This window comes from Garra rufa, unplaced genomic scaffold, assembly GCF_049309525.1.
Source record: "Garra rufa unplaced genomic scaffold, GarRuf1.0 hap1_unplaced_001, whole genome shotgun sequence".
NCBI lineage: Eukaryota > Metazoa > Chordata > Actinopteri > Cypriniformes > Cyprinidae > Garra > Garra rufa.
In genome coordinates this window covers 17227196-17242109 of record NW_027394276.1, presented here as the reverse complement: position 1 = coordinate 17242109, position 14914 = coordinate 17227196, and the positions used below count along the sequence as shown (strand labels likewise).

Sequence of the window (14914 nt, the reverse complement as noted above, 5' to 3'; positions counted from 1 at the left end):
CTGCCACGCGGGAGACCCGGCTCCGATTCCCGGCCAATGCAGGAACGGAGTGCTTTTAATTAAGTTGTGTTTGTGCTTGCATGTGTGTAAGGTTCTTTAAAATGAAGCCTGATTTACTTGAAGGAGCTCCAAGCTTTGCATACCGACCAACCCCCGTTCCCTGCCGAATCTTTTCAGAAACTCATTAGTCCGTCTATATTCGTCAAATGCCTATAAAACTTGTTCACTTTATCTATAGGTTGACGAAGTTTAGCAGTGGGCAATATACTCGTAAATGCGGTGTTAATTCCAAACGTTCTCCCTCCTTTCCGAGCATTGGTGGTTCAGTGGTAGAATTCTAGCAGTGGGCGATATGATCCACGTAAATGCGATGTTACTGCCACATGATTTCCCATCCTTTTTTTCATGTTCCCATTATGAAAAGTAAAAAAAATATAGTAATAATAGTAAAGTGGTCCAAATGAGGACCCCCTGTAATGTGTAGCATTCAAGATATTGGGAGACTCAATAAGATCAAGGTAGGTTGATTTGTTTTTTTCATGGAGTAGTGGCTCCTTATGCTGATGTCGGTGAAGTCAAGTCGGCTGGGGGCGAAGCACGGCGGGTACAGCTCCTCGTTAGTATAGTGGACAGTATCTCCGCCTGTCACGCGGAAGACCGGTGTTCGATTCCCCGACGGGGAGACCCAGCTCTTTGCTGCTGCTGAACGACTCATCCAAAAGATTTTGGTGCTGACAGAGGTCACAGAAGGAGTTCTGCTTCAACGTCAGCCAGAGCCAAAACAAATGCGTTGGCCGGGAATCGAACCCGGGTCAACTGCTTGGAAGGCAGCTATGCTCACCACTATACCACCAACGCAAGTTCCCGACTCCAGCTTTTAGCCATCTGAAAAGAATGCTTGAAATGCACAAGTCACTGATAGGGCAAAAGGAGCTGAAGCCATCTTTGTTTGTATCCCGTCATGTACGAGAGAGTGCTGTCTTTCCATGCGGGCTAAAGAAATCTGGAGCTGCGACGCAGAAAGCGCAAAGGCCGCAAGTACAGAACGTGGTGAGGCGCGCTTCGTTCCACCGCCCATTGGCTGGTGGCCAGTTTTACTCTTGACACTCCAATACAGCTCTGTTGTGAGCAGAAAAGAATGCTGGAAGTACATAAGTCACTGACAGGGCCAAAGTAGCTGAAGCCCAAGGTTTGGATCCCATCATGTCATGAGAGTGCTGTCTTTCCATGCTGGCTGAAAAAAAATGTGAAGTTGCGACACAGGAAGCGCAAAGGCTGCAAACACGGTCCACGAGAAAGCACGCTTTGCTCCAATGCACATTGGTGTGTGGTCAGATTTAGTCTGCTATTGAAACTGCAGTGCAGCTCTGCTGTGAGCAGAGCACCCAAAAATACAGGTCACTCGGAAAGGTTCCCCTCCACGGAAATCTTTAGTAAAAGGCGAAAGATTTATGCATCTATGAAGAGAAACTCGAGTTGTGTGCCCATGCGCTTGAGCATGTGCGCTCCCTGTGGTAAACCACTATACTCACAAAGGGTAATCTAGGGTGCCGATAAGATTTTCATCTCCCCCTCACTCCAAATGGGAGGAGTAAAAGTTAAAAAGTCTCTTCCATCATCCATTCTCGCCTGCCACACAGGAGGCCTGGCTCTGATTCCCGGGCAAATGCAGGAACAGAGTTCTTTCAAGTAATGGGTGTGTGTTTGCATGTGTGTGGGATTCTTTAAAATGAGCCTTGAAGGCCAAGCCTGATTTGCTAGAAGGAGCTCCAAACTTTGCATATTGACCCAACCCCCCTTTACCTGGATTTGACGTGTAACAGTTACGCACCATTACTAAATCCAGGGCAATGTGAAGGCCGAAATTCTCCCAGCCGAGCATTGGTGGTTCAGTGGTAGAATTCTCGCCTGCCACGCGGGAGACCCGGGTCCGATTCCCGGCCAATGCAGGAACGGAGTGCTTTTAATTAAGTTGTGTGTGTGCTTGCATGTGTGTAAGGTTCTTTAAAATGAAGCCTGATTTACTTGAAGGAGCTCCAACCTTTGCATACCGACCAACCCCCGTTCCCTGCCGAATCTTTTCAGAAACTCATTAGTCCGTCTATATTCGTCAAATGCCTATAAAACTTGTTCACTTTATCTATAGGTTGACGAAGTTTAGCAGTGGGCAATATACTCGTAAATGCGGTGTTAATTCCAAACGTTCTCCCTCCTTTCCGAGCATTGGTGGTTCAGTGGTAGAATTCTAGCAGTGGGCGATATGATCCACGTAAATGCGATGTTACTGCCACATGATTTCCCATCTTTTTTTTCATGTTCCCATTATGAAAAGTAAAAAAAAAATAGTAATAATAGTAAAGTGGTCCAAATGAGGACCCCCTGTAATGTGTAGCATTCAAGATATTGGGAGACTCAATAAGATCAAGGCAGGTTGATTTGTTTTTTTTCATGGAGTAGTGGCTCCTTATGCTGATGTCGGTGAAGTCAAGTCGACTGGGGGCGAAGCACAGCGGGTGCAGCTCCTCGTTAGTATAGTGGACAGTATCTCCGCCTGTCACGCGGAAGACCGGGGTTCGATTCCCCGACGGGGAGACCCAGCTCTTTGCTGCTGCTGAACGACTCATCCAAAAGATTTTGGTGCTGACAGAGGTCACAGAAGGAGTTCTGCTTCAACGTCAGCCAGAGCCAAAACAAATGCGTTGGCCGGGAATCGAACCCGGGTCAACTGCTTGGAAGGCAGCTATGCTCACCACTATACCACCAACGCAAGTTCCCGACTCCAGCTTTTAGCCATCTGAAAAGAATGCTTGAAATGCACAAGTCACTGATAGGGCAAAAGGAGCTGAAGCCATCTTTGTTTGTATCCCGTCATGTACGAGAGAGTGCTGTCTTTCCATGCGGGCTAAAGAAATCTGGAGCTGCGACGCAGAAAGCGCAAAGGCCGCAAGTACAGAACGTGGTGAGGCGCGCTTCGTTCCACCGCCCATTGGCTGGTGGCCAGTTTTACTCTTGACACTCCAATACAGCTCTGTTGTGAGCAGAAAAGAATGCTGGAAGTACATAAGTCACTGACAGGGCCAAAGTAGCTGAAGCCCAAGGTTTGGATCCCATCATGTCATGAGAGTGCTGTCTTTCCATGCTGGCTGAAAAAAAAAGTGAAGTTGCGACACAGGAAGCGCAAAGGCTGCAAACACGGTCCACGAGAAAGCACGCTTTGCTCCAATGCACATTGGTGTGTGGTCAGATTTAGTCTGCTATTGAAACTGCAGTGCAGCTCTGCTGTGAGCAGAGCACCCAAAAATACAGGTCACTCGGAAAGGTTCCCCTCCACGGAAATCTTTAGTAAAAGGCGAAAGATTTATGCGTCTTTGAAGAGAAACTCGAGTTGTGTGCCCATGCGCTTGAGCATGTGCGCTCCCTGTGGTAAACCACTATACTCACAAAGGGTAATCTAGGGTGCCGATAAGATTTTCATCTCCCCCTCACTCCAAATGGGAGGAGTAAAAGTTAAAAAGTCTCTTCCATCATCCATTCTCGCCTGCCACACAGGAGGCCTGGCTCTGATTCCCGGGCAAATGCAGGAACAGAGTTCTTTCAAGTAAGGGGTGTGTGTTTGCATGTGTGTGGGATTCTTTAAAATGAGCCTTGAAGGCCAAGCCTGATTTGCTAGAAGGAGCTCCAAACTTTGCATATTGACCCAACCCCCCTTTACCTGGATTTGACGTGTAACAGTTACGCACCATTACTAAATCCAGGGCAATGTGAAGGCCAAAAGTCTCCCAGCCGAGCATTGGTGGTTCAGTGGTAGATTTCTCGCCTGCCACGCGGGAGACCCGGGTCCGATTCCCGGCCAATGCAGGAACGGAGTGCTTTTAATTAAGTTGTGTGTGTGCTTGCATGTGTGTAAGGTTCTTTAAAATGAAGCCTGATTTACTTGAAGGAGCTCCAACCTTTGCATACCCGACCAACCCCCGTTCCCTGCCGAATCTTTTCAGAAACTCATTAGTCCGTCTATATTCGTCAAATGCCTATAAAACTTGTTCACTTTATCTATAGGTTGACGAAGTTTAGCAGTGGGCAATATACTCGTAAATGCGGTGTTAATTCCAAACGTTCTCCCTCCTTTCCGAGCATTGGTGGTTCAGTGGTAGAATTCTAGCAGTGGGCGATATGATCCACGTAAATGCGATGTTACTGCCACATGATTTCCCATCCTTTTTTTCATGTTCCCATTATGAAAAGTAAAAAAATATATAGTAATAATAGTAAAGTGGTCCAAATGAGGACCCCCTGTAATGTGTAGCATTCAAGATATTGGGAGACTCAATAAGATCAAGGTAGGTTGATTTGTTTTTTTCATGGAGTAGTGGCTCCTTATGCTGATGTCGGTGAAGTCAAGTCGGCTGGGGGCGAAGCACGGCGGGTACAGCTCCTCGTTAGTATAGTGGACAGTATCTCCGCCTGTCACGCGGAAGACCGGGGTTCGATTCCCCGACGGGGAGACCCAGCTCTTTGCTGCTGCTGAACGACTCATCCAAAAGATTTTGGTGCTGACAGAGGTCACAGAAGGAGTTCTGCTTCAACGTCAGCCAGAGCCAAAACAAATGCGTTGGCCGGGAATCGAACCCGGGTCAACTGCTTGGAAGGCAGCTATGCTCACCACTATACCACCAACGCAAGTTCCCGACTCCAGCTTTTAGCCATCTGAAAAGAATGCTTGAAATGCACAAGTCACTGATAGGGCAAAAGGAGCTGAAGCCATCTTTGTTTGTATCCCGTCATGTACGAGAGAGTGCTGTCTTTCCATGCGGGCTAAAGAAATCTGGAGCTGCGACGCAGAAAGCGCAAAGGCCGCAAGTACAGAACGTGGTGAGGCGCGCTTCGTTCCACCGCCCATTGGCTGGTGGCCAGTTTTACTCTTGACACTCCAATACAGCTCTGTTGTGAGCAGAAAAGAATGCTGGAAGTACATAAGTCACTGACAGGGCCAAAGTAGCTGAAGCCCAAGGTTTGGATCCCATCATGTCATGAGAGTGCTGTCTTTCCATGCTGGCTGAAAAAAAATGTGAAGTTGCGACACAGGAAGCGCAAAGGCTGCAAACACGGTCCACGAGAAAGCACGCTTTGCTCCAATGCACATTGGTGTGTGGTCAGATTTAGTCTGCTATTGAAACTGCAGTGCAGCTCTGCTGTGAGCAGAGCACCCAAAAATATAGGTCACTCGGAAAGGTTCCCCTCCACGGAAATCTTTAGTAAAAGGCGAAAGATTTATGCGTCTATGAAGAGAAACTCGAGTTGTGTGCCCATGCGCTTGAGCATGTGCGCTCCCTGTGGTAAACCACTATACTCACAAAGGGTAATCTAGGGTGCCGATAAGATTTTCATCTCCCCCTCACTCCAAATGGGAGGAGTAAAAGTTAAAAAGTCTCTTCCATCATCCATTCTCGCCTGCCACACAGGAGGCCTGGCTCTGATTCCCGGGCAAATGCAGGAACAGAGTTCTTTCAAGTAATGGGTGTGTGTTTGCATGTGTGTGGGATTCTTTAAAATGAGCCTTGAAGGCCAAGCCTGATTTGCTAGAAGGAGCTCCAAACTTTGCATATTGACCCAACCCCCCTTTACCTGGATTTGACGTGTAACAGTTACGCACCATTACTAAATCCAGGGCAATGTGAAGGCCGAAAGTCTCCCAGCCGAGCATTGGTGGTTCAGTGGTAGAATTCTCGCCTGCCACGCGGGAGACCCGGGTCCGATTCCCGGCCAATGCAGGAACGGAGTGCTTTTAATTAAGTTGTGTGTGTGCTTGCATGTGTGTAAGGTTCTTTAAAATGAAGCCTGATTTACTTGAAGGAGCTCCAACCTTTGCATACCCGACCAACCCCCGTTCCCTGCCGAATCTTTTCAGAAACTCATTAGTCCGTCTATATTCGTCAAATGCCTATAAAACTTGTTCACTTTATCTATAGGTTGACGAAGTTTAGCAGTGGGCAATATACTCGTAAATGCGGTGTTAATTCCAAACGTTCTCCCTCCTTTCCGAGCATTGGTGGTTCAGTGGTAGAATTCTAGCAGTGGGCGATATGATCCACGTAAATGCGATGTTACTGCCACATGATTTCCCATCTTTTTTTTCATGTTCCCATTATGAAAAGTAAAAAAAAATAGTAATAATAGTAAAGTGGTCCAAATGAGGACCCCCTGTAATGTGTAGCATTCAAGATATTGGGAGACTCAATAAGATCAAGGCAGGTTGATTTGTTTTTTTCATGGAGTAGTGGCTCCTTATGCTGATGTCGGTGAAGTCAAGTCGGCTGGGGGCGAAGCACGGCGGGTACAGCTCCTCGTTAGTATAGTGGACAGTATCTCCGCCTGTCACGCGGAAGACCGGGGTTCGATTCCCCGACGGGGAGACCCAGCTCTATGCTGCTGCTGAACGACTCATCCAAAAGATTTTGGTGCTGACAGAGGTCACAGAAGGAGTTCTGCTTCAACGTCAGCCAGAGCCAAAACAAATGCGTTGGCCGGGAATCGAACCCGGGTCAACTGCTTGGAAGGCAGCTATGCTCACCACTATACCACCAACGCAAGTTCCCGACTCCAGCTTTTAGCCATCTGAAAAGAATGCTTGAAATGCACAAGTCACTGATAGGGCAAAAGGAGCTGAAGCCATCTTTGTTTGTATCCCGTCATGTACGAGAGAGTGCTGTCTTTCCATGCGGGCTAAAGAAATCTGGAGCTGCGACGCAGAAAGCGCAAAGGCCGCAAGTACAGAACGTGGTGAGGCGCGCTTCGTTCCACCGCCCATTGGCTGGTGGCCAGTTTTACTCTTGACACTCCAATACAGCTCTGTTGTGAGCAGAAAAGAATGCTGGAAGTACATAAGTCACTGACAGGGCCAAAGTAGCTGAAGCCCAAGGTTTGGATCCCATCATGTCATGAGAGTGCTGTCTTTCCATGCTGGCTGAAAAAAAATGTGAAGTTGCGACACAGGAAGCGCAAAGGCTGCAAACACGGTCCACGAGAAAGCACGCTTTGCTCCAATGCACATTGGTGTGTGGTCAGATTTAGTCTGCTATTGAAACTGCAGTGCAGCTCTGCTGTGAGCAGAGCACCCAAAAATATAGGTCACTCGGAAAGGTTCCCCTCCACGGAAATCTTTAGTAAAAGGCGAAAGATTTATGCGTCTATGAAGAGAAACTCGAGTTGTGTGCCCATGCGCTTGAGCATGTGCGCTCCCTGTGGTAAACCACTATACTCACAAAGGGTAATCTAGGGTGCCGATAAGATTTTCATCTCCCCCTCACTCCAAATGGGAGGAGTAAAAGTTAAAAAGTCTCTTCCATCATCCATTCTCGCCTGCCACACAGGAGGCCTGGCTCTGATTCCCGGGCAAATGCAGGAACAGAGTTCTTTCAAGTAATGGGTGTGTGTTTGCATGTGTGTGGGATTCTTTAAAATGAGCCTTGAAGGCCAAGCCTGATTTGCTAGAAGGAGCTCCAAACTTTGCATATTGACCCAACCCCCCTTTACCTGGATTTGACGTGTAACAGTTACGCACCATTACTAAATCCAGGGCAATGTGAAGGCCGAAAGTCTCCCAGCCGAGCATTGGTGGTTCAGTGGTAGAATTCTCGCCTGCCACGCGGGAGACCCGGGTCCGATTCCCGGCCAATGCAGGAACGGAGTGCTTTTAATTAAGTTGTGTGTGTGCTTGCATGTGTGTAAGGTTCTTTAAAATGAAGCCTGATTTACTTGAAGGAGCTCCAACCTTTGCATACCCGACCAACCCCCGTTCCCTGCCGAATCTTTTCAGAAACTCATTAGTCCGTCTATATTCGTCAAATGCCTATAAAACTTGTTCACTTTATCTATAGGTTGACGAAGTTTAGCAGTGGGCAATATACTCGTAAATGCGGTGTTAATTCCAAACGTTCTCCCTCCTTTCCGAGCATTGGTGGTTCAGTGGTAGAATTCTAGCAGTGGGCGATATGATCCACGTAAATGCGATGTTACTGCCACATGATTTCCCATCTTTTTTTTCATGTTCCCATTATGAAAAGTAAAAAAAAATAGTAATAATAGTAAAGTGGTCCAAATGAGGACCCCCTGTAATGTGTAGCATTCAAGATATTGGGAGACTCAATAAGATCAAGGCAGGTTGATTTGTTTTTTTCATGGAGTAGTGGCTCCTTATGCTGATGTCGGTGAAGTCAAGTCGGCTGGGGGCGAAGCACAGCGGGTACAGCTCCTCGTTAGTATAGTGGACAGTATCTCCGCCTGTCACGCGGAAGACCGGGGTTCGATTCCCCGACGGGGAGACCCAGCTCTTTGCTGCTGCTGAACGACTCATCCAAAAGATTTTGGTGCTGACAGAGGTCACAGAAGGAGTTCTGCTTCAACGTCAGCCAGAGCCAAAACAAATGCGTTGGCCGGGAATCGAACCCGGGTCAACTGCTTGGAAGGCAGCTATGCTCACCACTATACCACCAACGCAAGTTCCCGACTCCAGCTTTTAGCCATCTGAAAAGAATGCTTGAAATGCACAAGTCACTGATAGGGCAAAAGGAGCTGAAGCCATCTTTGTTTGTATCCCGTCATGTACGAGAGAGTGCTGTCTTTCCATGCGGGCTAAAGAAATCTGGAGCTGCGACGCAGAAAGCGCAAAGGCCGCAAGTACAGAACGTGGTGAGGCGCGCTTCGTTCCACCGCCCATTGGCTGGTGGCCAGTTTTACTCTTGACACTCCAATACAGCTCTGTTGTGAGCAGAAAAGAATGCTGGAAGTACATAAGTCACTGACAGGGCCAAAGTAGCTGAAGCCCAAGGTTTGGATCCCATCATGTCATGAGAGTGCTGTCTTTCCATGCTGGCTGAAAAAAAATGTGAAGTTGCGACACAGGAAGCGCAAAGGCTGCAAACACGGTCCACGAGAAAGCACGCTTTGCTCCAATGCACATTGGTGTGTGGTCAGATTTAGTCTGCTATTGAAACTGCAGTGCAGCTCTGCTGTGAGCAGAGCACCCAAAAATACAGGTCACTCGGAAAGGTTCCCCTCCACGGAAATCTTTAGTAAAAGGCGAAAGATTTATGCGTCTATGAAGAGAAACTCGAGTTGTGTGCCCATGCGCTTGAGCATGTGCGCTCCCTGTGGTAAACCACTATACTCACAAAGGGTAATCTAGGGTGCCGATAAGATTTTCATCTCCCCCTCACTCCAAATGGGAGGAGTAAAAGTTAAAAAGTCTCTTCCATCATCCATTCTCGCCTGCCACACAGGAGGCCTGGCTCTGATTCCCGGGCAAATGCAGGAACAGAGTTCTTTCAAGTAATGGGTGTGTGTTTGCATGTGTGTGGGATTCTTTAAAATGAGCCTTGAAGGCCAAGCCTGATTTGCTAGAAGGAGCTCCAAACTTTGCATATTGACCCAACCCCCCTTTACCTGGATTTGACGTGTAACAGTTACGCACCATTACTAAATCCAGGGCAATGTGAAGGCCGAAAGTCTCCCAGCCGAGCATTGGTGGTTCAGTGGTAGAATTCTCGCCTGCCACGCGGGAGACCCGGGTCCGATTCCCGGCCAATGCAGGAACGGAGTGCTTTTAATTAAGTTGTGTGTGTGCTTGCATGTGTGTAAGGTTCTTTAAAATGAAGCCTGATTTACTTGAAGGAGCTCCAACCTTTGCATACCGACCAACCCCCGTTCCCTGCCGAATCTTTTCAGAAACTCATTAGTCCGTCTATATTCGTCAAATGCCTATAAAACTTGTTCACTTTATCTATAGGTTGACGAAGTTTAGCAGTGGGCAATATACTCGTAAATGCGGTGTTAATTCCAAACGTTCTCCCTCCTTTCCGAGCATTGGTGGTTCAGTGGTAGAATTCTAGCAGTGGGCGATATGATCCACGTAAATGCGATGTTACTGCCACATGATTTCCCATCTTTTTTTTCATGTTCCCATTATGAAAAGTAAAAAAAAATAGTAATAATAGTAAAGTGGTCCAAATGAGGACCCCCTGTAATGTGTAGCATTCAAGATATTGGGAGACTCAATAAGATCAAGGCAGGTTGATTTGTTTTTTTTCATGGAGTAGTGGCTCCTTATGCTGATGTCGGTGAAGTCAAGTCGACTGGGGGCGAAGCACAGCGGGTGCAGCTCCTCGTTAGTATAGTGGACAGTATCTCCGCCTGTCACGCGGAAGACCGGGGTTCGATTCCCCGACGGGGAGACCCAGCTCTTTGCTGCTGCTGAACGACTCATCCAAAAGATTTTGGTGCTGACAGAGGTCACAGAAGGAGTTCTGCTTCAACGTCAGCCAGAGCCAAAACAAATGCGTTGGCCGGGAATCGAACCCGGGTCAACTGCTTGGAAGGCAGCTATGCTCACCACTATACCACCAACGCAAGTTCCCGACTCCAGCTTTTAGCCATCTGAAAAGAATGCTTGAAATGCACAAGTCACTGATAGGGCAAAAGGAGCTGAAGCCATCTTTGTTTGTATCCCGTCATGTACGAGAGAGTGCTGTCTTTCCATGCGGGCTAAAGAAATCTGGAGCTGCGACGCAGAAAGCGCAAAGGCCGCAAGTACAGAACGTGGTGAGGCGCGCTTCGTTCCACCGCCCATTGGCTGGTGGCCAGTTTTACTCTTGACACTCCAATACAGCTCTGTTGTGAGCAGAAAAGAATGCTGGAAGTACATAAGTCACTGACAGGGCCAAAGTAGCTGAAGCCCAAGGTTTGGATCCCATCATGTCATGAGAGTGCTGTCTTTCCATGCTGGCTGAAAAAAAAAGTGAAGTTGCGACACAGGAAGCGCAAAGGCTGCAAACACGGTCCACGAGAAAGCACGCTTTGCTCCAATGCACATTGGTGTGTGGTCAGATTTAGTCTGCTATTGAAACTGCAGTGCAGCTCTGCTGTGAGCAGAGCACCCAAAAATACAGGTCACTCGGAAAGGTTCCCCTCCACGGAAATCTTTAGTAAAAGGCGAAAGATTTATGCGTCTTTGAAGAGAAACTCGAGTTGTGTGCCCATGCGCTTGAGCATGTGCGCTCCCTGTGGTAAACCACTATACTCACAAAGGGTAATCTAGGGTGCCGATAAGATTTTCATCTCCCCCTCACTCCAAATGGGAGGAGTAAAAGTTAAAAAGTCTCTTCCATCATCCATTCTCGCCTGCCACACAGGAGGCCTGGCTCTGATTCCCGGGCAAATGCAGGAACAGAGTTCTTTCAAGTAAGGGGTGTGTGTTTGCATGTGTGTGGGATTCTTTAAAATGAGCCTTGAAGGCCAAGCCTGATTTGCTAGAAGGAGCTCCAAACTTTGCATATTGACCCAACCCCCCTTTACCTGGATTTGACGTGTAACAGTTACGCACCATTACTAAATCCAGGGCAATGTGAAGGCCAAAAGTCTCCCAGCCGAGCATTGGTGGTTCAGTGGTAGATTTCTCGCCTGCCACGCGGGAGACCCGGGTCCGATTCCCGGCCAATGCAGGAACGGAGTGCTTTTAATTAAGTTGTGTGTGTGCTTGCATGTGTGTAAGGTTCTTTAAAATGAAGCCTGATTTACTTGAAGGAGCTCCAACCTTTGCATACCCGACCAACCCCCGTTCCCTGCCGAATCTTTTCAGAAACTCATTAGTCCGTCTATATTCGTCAAATGCCTATAAAACTTGTTCACTTTATCTATAGGTTGACGAAGTTTAGCAGTGGGCAATATACTCGTAAATGCGGTGTTAATTCCAAACGTTCTCCCTCCTTTCCGAGCATTGGTGGTTCAGTGGTAGAATTCTAGCAGTGGGCGATATGATCCACGTAAATGCGATGTTACTGCCACATGATTTCCCATCCTTTTTTTCATGTTCCCATTATGAAAAGTAAAAAAATATATAGTAATAATAGTAAAGTGGTCCAAATGAGGACCCCCTGTAATGTGTAGCATTCAAGATATTGGGAGACTCAATAAGATCAAGGTAGGTTGATTTGTTTTTTTCATGGAGTAGTGGCTCCTTATGCTGATGTCGGTGAAGTCAAGTCGGCTGGGGGCGAAGCACGGCGGGTACAGCTCCTCGTTAGTATAGTGGACAGTATCTCCGCCTGTCACGCGGAAGACCGGGGTTCGATTCCCCGACGGGGAGACCCAGCTCTTTGCTGCTGCTGAACGACTCATCCAAAAGATTTTGGTGCTGACAGAGGTCACAGAAGGAGTTCTGCTTCAACGTCAGCCAGAGCCAAAACAAATGCGTTGGCCGGGAATCGAACCCGGGTCAACTGCTTGGAAGGCAGCTATGCTCACCACTATACCACCAACGCAAGCTCCCGACTCCAGCTTTTAGCCATCTGAAAAGAATGCTTGAAATGCACAAGTCACTGATAGGGCAAAAGGAGCTGAAGCCATCTTTGTTTGTATCCCGTCATGTACGAGAGAGTGCTGTCTTTCCATGCGGGCTAAAGAAATCTGGAGCTGCGACGCAGAAAGCGCAAAGGCCGCAAGTACAGAACGTGGTGAGGCGCGCTTCGTTCCACCGCCCATTGGCTGGTGGCCAGTTTTACTCTTGACACTCCAATACAGCTCTGTTGTGAGCAGAAAAGAATGCTGGAAGTACATAAGTCACTGACAGGGCCAAAGTAGCTGAAGCCCAAGGTTTGGATCCCATCATGTCATGAGAGTGCTGTCTTTCCATGCTGGCTGAAAAAAAATGTGAAGTTGCGACACAGGAAGCGCAAAGGCTGCAAACACGGTCCACGAGAAAGCACGCTTTGCTCCAATGCACATTGGTGTGTGGTCAGATTTAGTCTGCTATTGAAACTGCAGTGCAGCTCTGCTGTGAGCAGAGCACCCAAAAATATAGGTCACTCGGAAAGGTTCCCCTCCACGGAAATCTTTAGTAAAAGGCGAAAGATTTATGCGTCTATGAAGAGAAACTCGAGTTGTGTGCCCATGCGCTTGAGCATGTGCGCTCCCTGTGGTAAACCACTATACTCACAAAGGGTAATCTAGGGTGCCGATAAGATTTTCATCTCCCCCTCACTCCAAATGGGAGGAGTAAAAGTTAAAAAGTCTCTTCCATCATCCATTCTCGCCTGCCACACAGGAGGCCTGGCTCTGATTCCCGGGCAAATGCAGGAACAGAGTTCTTTCAAGTAATGGGTGTGTGTTTGCATGTGTGTGGGATTCTTTAAAATGAGCCTTGAAGGCCAAGCCTGATTTGCTAGAAGGAGCTCCAAACTTTGCATATTGACCCAACCCCCCTTTACCTGGATTTGACGTGTAACAGTTACGCACCATTACTAAATCCAGGGCAATGTGAAGGCCGAAAGTCTCCCAGCCGAGCATTGGTGGTTCAGTGGTAGAATTCTCGCCTGCCACGCGGGAGACCCGGGTCCGATTCCCGGCCAATGCAGGAACGGAGTGCTTTTAATTAAGTTGTGTGTGTGCTTGCATGTGTGTAAGGTTCTTTAAAATGAAGCCTGATTTACTTGAAGGAGCTCCAACCTTTGCATACCCGACCAACCCCCGTTCCCTGCCGAATCTTTTCAGAAACTCATTAGTCCGTCTATATTCGTCAAATGCCTATAAAACTTGTTCACTTTATCTATAGGTTGACGAAGTTTAGCAGTGGGCAATATACTCGTAAATGCGGTGTTAATTCCAAACGTTCTCCCTCCTTTCCGAGCATTGGTGGTTCAGTGGTAGAATTCTAGCAGTGGGCGATATGATCCACGTAAATGCGATGTTACTGCCACATGATTTCCCATCTTTTTTTTCATGTTCCCATTATGAAAAGTAAAAAAAAATAGTAATAATAGTAAAGTGGTCCAAATGAGGACCCCCTGTAATGTGTAGCATTCAAGATATTGGGAGACTCAATAAGATCAAGGCAGGTTGATTTGTTTTTTTCATGGAGTAGTGGCTCCTTATGCTGATGTCGGTGAAGTCAAGTCGGCTGGGGGCGAAGCACGGCGGGTACAGCTCCTCGTTAGTATAGTGGACAGTATCTCCGCCTGTCACGCGGAAGACCGGGGTTCGATTCCCCGACGGGGAGACCCAGCTCTATGCTGCTGCTGAACGACTCATCCAAAAGATTTTGGTGCTGACAGAGGTCACAGAAGGAGTTCTGCTTCAACGTCAGCCAGAGCCAAAACAAATGCGTTGGCCGGGAATCGAACCCGGGTCAACTGCTTGGAAGGCAGCTATGCTCACCACTATACCACCAACGCAAGTTCCCGACTCCAGCTTTTAGCCATCTGAAAAGAATGCTTGAAATGCACAAGTCACTGATAGGGCAAAAGGAGCTGAAGCCATCTTTGTTTGTATCCCGTCATGTACGAGAGAGTGCTGTCTTTCCATGCGGGCTAAAGAAATCTGGAGCTGCGACGCAGAAAGCGCAAAGGCCGCAAGTACAGAACGTGGTGAGGCGCGCTTCGTTCCACCGCCCATTGGCTGGTGGCCAGTTTTACTCTTGACACTCCAATACAGCTCTGTTGTGAGCAGAAAAGAATGCTGGAAGTACATAAGTCACTGACAGGGCCAAAGTAGCTGAAGCCCAAGGTTTGGATCCCATCATGTCATGAGAGTGCTGTCTTTCCATGCTGGCTGAAAAAAAATGTGAAGTTGCGACACAGGAAGCGCAAAGGCTGCAAACACGGTCCACGAGAAAGCACGCTTTGCTCCAATGCACATTGGTGTGTGGTCAGATTTAGTCTGCTATTGAAACTGCAGTGCAGCTCTGCTGTGAGCAGAGCACCCAAAAATATAGGTCACTCGGAAAGGTTCCCCTCCACGGAAATCTTTAGTAAAAGGCGAAAGATTTATGCGTCTATGAAGAGAAACTCGAGTTGTGTGCCCATGCGCTTGAGCATGTGCGCTCCCTGTGGTAAACCACTATACTCACAAAGGGTAATCTAGGGTGCCG

The 14914-nt window shown here is 47.8% G+C and overlaps 28 non-coding genes across 28 annotated transcripts; 12 read left to right on the top strand and 16 right to left on the bottom strand.

Annotated features, from left to right (window-relative positions):
• Positions 1 to 786: 786 nt before the first annotated feature.
• trnag-ucc (transfer RNA glycine (anticodon UCC)) lies at positions 787 to 858 on the bottom strand. The gene has a single exon. It is a non-coding gene; the product is annotated as a tRNA-Gly (tRNA).
• A 505-nt stretch (positions 859 to 1363) lies between these two features.
• LOC141303872 (U5 spliceosomal RNA) lies at positions 1364 to 1479 on the bottom strand. Its single transcript, XR_012343839.1, has one exon. It is a non-coding gene; the product is annotated as a U5 spliceosomal RNA (small nuclear RNA).
• A 399-nt stretch (positions 1480 to 1878) lies between these two features.
• trnag-gcc (transfer RNA glycine (anticodon GCC)) lies at positions 1879 to 1949 on the top strand. The gene has a single exon. It is a non-coding gene; the product is annotated as a tRNA-Gly (tRNA).
• A 571-nt stretch (positions 1950 to 2520) lies between these two features.
• Positions 2521 to 2592, top strand: trnad-guc (transfer RNA aspartic acid (anticodon GUC)). Its single transcript has one exon. It is a non-coding gene; the product is annotated as a tRNA-Asp (tRNA).
• Positions 2593 to 2695: 103 nt separating this feature from the next.
• On the bottom strand, positions 2696 to 2767 carry trnag-ucc (transfer RNA glycine (anticodon UCC)). Its single transcript has one exon. It is a non-coding gene; the product is annotated as a tRNA-Gly (tRNA).
• A 505-nt stretch (positions 2768 to 3272) lies between these two features.
• On the bottom strand, positions 3273 to 3388 carry LOC141303868 (U5 spliceosomal RNA). Its single transcript, XR_012343835.1, has one exon. It is a non-coding gene; the product is annotated as a U5 spliceosomal RNA (small nuclear RNA).
• Positions 3389 to 4430: 1042 nt separating this feature from the next.
• On the top strand, positions 4431 to 4502 carry trnad-guc (transfer RNA aspartic acid (anticodon GUC)). Its single transcript has one exon. It is a non-coding gene; the product is annotated as a tRNA-Asp (tRNA).
• Positions 4503 to 4605: 103 nt separating this feature from the next.
• On the bottom strand, positions 4606 to 4677 carry trnag-ucc (transfer RNA glycine (anticodon UCC)). Its single transcript has one exon. It is a non-coding gene; the product is annotated as a tRNA-Gly (tRNA).
• A 505-nt stretch (positions 4678 to 5182) lies between these two features.
• On the bottom strand, positions 5183 to 5298 carry LOC141303797 (U5 spliceosomal RNA). The gene has a single exon (XR_012343765.1). It is a non-coding gene; the product is annotated as a U5 spliceosomal RNA (small nuclear RNA).
• Positions 5299 to 5697: 399 nt separating this feature from the next.
• trnag-gcc (transfer RNA glycine (anticodon GCC)) lies at positions 5698 to 5768 on the top strand. The gene has a single exon. It is a non-coding gene; the product is annotated as a tRNA-Gly (tRNA).
• Positions 5769 to 6338: 570 nt separating this feature from the next.
• On the top strand, positions 6339 to 6410 carry trnad-guc (transfer RNA aspartic acid (anticodon GUC)). Its single transcript has one exon. It is a non-coding gene; the product is annotated as a tRNA-Asp (tRNA).
• Positions 6411 to 6513: 103 nt separating this feature from the next.
• On the bottom strand, positions 6514 to 6585 carry trnag-ucc (transfer RNA glycine (anticodon UCC)). The gene has a single exon. It is a non-coding gene; the product is annotated as a tRNA-Gly (tRNA).
• Positions 6586 to 7090: 505 nt separating this feature from the next.
• LOC141303796 (U5 spliceosomal RNA) lies at positions 7091 to 7206 on the bottom strand. Its single transcript, XR_012343764.1, has one exon. It is a non-coding gene; the product is annotated as a U5 spliceosomal RNA (small nuclear RNA).
• Positions 7207 to 7605: 399 nt separating this feature from the next.
• On the top strand, positions 7606 to 7676 carry trnag-gcc (transfer RNA glycine (anticodon GCC)). The gene has a single exon. It is a non-coding gene; the product is annotated as a tRNA-Gly (tRNA).
• Positions 7677 to 8246: 570 nt separating this feature from the next.
• Positions 8247 to 8318, top strand: trnad-guc (transfer RNA aspartic acid (anticodon GUC)). The gene has a single exon. It is a non-coding gene; the product is annotated as a tRNA-Asp (tRNA).
• Positions 8319 to 8421: 103 nt separating this feature from the next.
• trnag-ucc (transfer RNA glycine (anticodon UCC)) lies at positions 8422 to 8493 on the bottom strand. Its single transcript has one exon. It is a non-coding gene; the product is annotated as a tRNA-Gly (tRNA).
• Positions 8494 to 8998: 505 nt separating this feature from the next.
• LOC141303846 (U5 spliceosomal RNA) lies at positions 8999 to 9114 on the bottom strand. Its single transcript, XR_012343813.1, has one exon. It is a non-coding gene; the product is annotated as a U5 spliceosomal RNA (small nuclear RNA).
• A 399-nt stretch (positions 9115 to 9513) lies between these two features.
• On the top strand, positions 9514 to 9584 carry trnag-gcc (transfer RNA glycine (anticodon GCC)). Its single transcript has one exon. It is a non-coding gene; the product is annotated as a tRNA-Gly (tRNA).
• Positions 9585 to 10154: 570 nt separating this feature from the next.
• trnad-guc (transfer RNA aspartic acid (anticodon GUC)) lies at positions 10155 to 10226 on the top strand. Its single transcript has one exon. It is a non-coding gene; the product is annotated as a tRNA-Asp (tRNA).
• Positions 10227 to 10329: 103 nt separating this feature from the next.
• On the bottom strand, positions 10330 to 10401 carry trnag-ucc (transfer RNA glycine (anticodon UCC)). The gene has a single exon. It is a non-coding gene; the product is annotated as a tRNA-Gly (tRNA).
• A 505-nt stretch (positions 10402 to 10906) lies between these two features.
• LOC141303866 (U5 spliceosomal RNA) lies at positions 10907 to 11022 on the bottom strand. Its single transcript, XR_012343834.1, has one exon. It is a non-coding gene; the product is annotated as a U5 spliceosomal RNA (small nuclear RNA).
• Positions 11023 to 12064: 1042 nt separating this feature from the next.
• On the top strand, positions 12065 to 12136 carry trnad-guc (transfer RNA aspartic acid (anticodon GUC)). The gene has a single exon. It is a non-coding gene; the product is annotated as a tRNA-Asp (tRNA).
• A 103-nt stretch (positions 12137 to 12239) lies between these two features.
• Positions 12240 to 12311, bottom strand: trnag-ucc (transfer RNA glycine (anticodon UCC)). Its single transcript has one exon. It is a non-coding gene; the product is annotated as a tRNA-Gly (tRNA).
• A 505-nt stretch (positions 12312 to 12816) lies between these two features.
• Positions 12817 to 12932, bottom strand: LOC141303795 (U5 spliceosomal RNA). Its single transcript, XR_012343762.1, has one exon. It is a non-coding gene; the product is annotated as a U5 spliceosomal RNA (small nuclear RNA).
• Positions 12933 to 13331: 399 nt separating this feature from the next.
• On the top strand, positions 13332 to 13402 carry trnag-gcc (transfer RNA glycine (anticodon GCC)). The gene has a single exon. It is a non-coding gene; the product is annotated as a tRNA-Gly (tRNA).
• A 570-nt stretch (positions 13403 to 13972) lies between these two features.
• trnad-guc (transfer RNA aspartic acid (anticodon GUC)) lies at positions 13973 to 14044 on the top strand. The gene has a single exon. It is a non-coding gene; the product is annotated as a tRNA-Asp (tRNA).
• Positions 14045 to 14147: 103 nt separating this feature from the next.
• On the bottom strand, positions 14148 to 14219 carry trnag-ucc (transfer RNA glycine (anticodon UCC)). Its single transcript has one exon. It is a non-coding gene; the product is annotated as a tRNA-Gly (tRNA).
• A 505-nt stretch (positions 14220 to 14724) lies between these two features.
• Positions 14725 to 14840, bottom strand: LOC141303794 (U5 spliceosomal RNA). The gene has a single exon (XR_012343761.1). It is a non-coding gene; the product is annotated as a U5 spliceosomal RNA (small nuclear RNA).
• Between the last annotated feature and the right edge of the window lie 74 nt (positions 14841 to 14914).